The sequence below is a fragment of the Penaeus monodon genome, chromosome 28 (genome assembly GCF_015228065.2).
Source record: "Penaeus monodon isolate SGIC_2016 chromosome 28, NSTDA_Pmon_1, whole genome shotgun sequence".
NCBI lineage: Eukaryota > Metazoa > Arthropoda > Malacostraca > Decapoda > Penaeidae > Penaeus > Penaeus monodon.
Genome location: NC_051413.1, coordinates 40,087,499 through 40,088,534, shown reverse-complemented (window position 1 = coordinate 40,088,534; position 1,036 = coordinate 40,087,499).

Sequence of the window (1,036 nt, the reverse complement as noted above, 5' to 3'; positions counted from 1 at the left end):
GCAGTGCGCGACGTCGGGCCCGTCTGTGTTTTTTTAGTCCTTTGTTTCTATGGCCTTTGGGGTGTTGCGTAGGTGTCTACAGAAGCGATGGATAGAAATACGCTAGTCATAATGGGAGAGGAAAGGGGGGTTATGTGTGTTACATCTTAAGCAGTGCCAGCGAGAATAATCAATACTGAGAATTATTTAATATTAATAAAAATAAGCAATAATTATGAGATGATAGATAATGGTTGTGAGAAAAACAGTGATAAAAGAAATAAGGAATGACAGTACGCATTAACAAACAGAATAAGTAATAACAGTAAAAATAAACAGTGATCATGGAGCTGATAACAATAGTGACAATCAGCAATATACAATAGAGATATAGGTACAATTTAATCGCGAAGAACAAGTGAAAATGTCAATTATATTGCATAACATTAAACGTAATTGAAGTAAGAATAATGATAATATTGATGACAATAATATTAATTCAAAGACAATGATACTAAGAAAAATTGCGATTATAACAATGGCCGGCATCAGATGTTAATCCTTACAGTATTTTCTAATAAATGCAAATAGTTCATATATACATGATTTTATTCAGATATCTTCCTTTTTCTTTCTTTAAAACATAATTTTGGGAGGATTTTATTTTTACAAAAACTATGAAAGAAAAGTGAAGGTCTTTTTCTTTTCTTTTTCTCGTGTGTCCGCCTTGGAATAAGACTTGCATTTAATAGTCCTTGATAATCCGGTTCATGGGGAATTAAGCTTGATAATTGATAATTTGACTAGAGGCCATTTGTCCTAGCATTCATGTTTCCATTTCTTTGAGATCTGTATATCTATTCATCTATTAATCGACCTATCTACCTATCATAACCTGTATATTTCTCCATCTCTGCATGTATGTCAATGCATTTTAACACATCTTTTGATTTATTTATATGTATGTAATTATCTGTTTTTAAATTCCCCTTCATCTTCACCTGTCTCTTTATCGCTGTTTATTTTCTGAAATCACTTTCCCAGCGGTATGCATCAT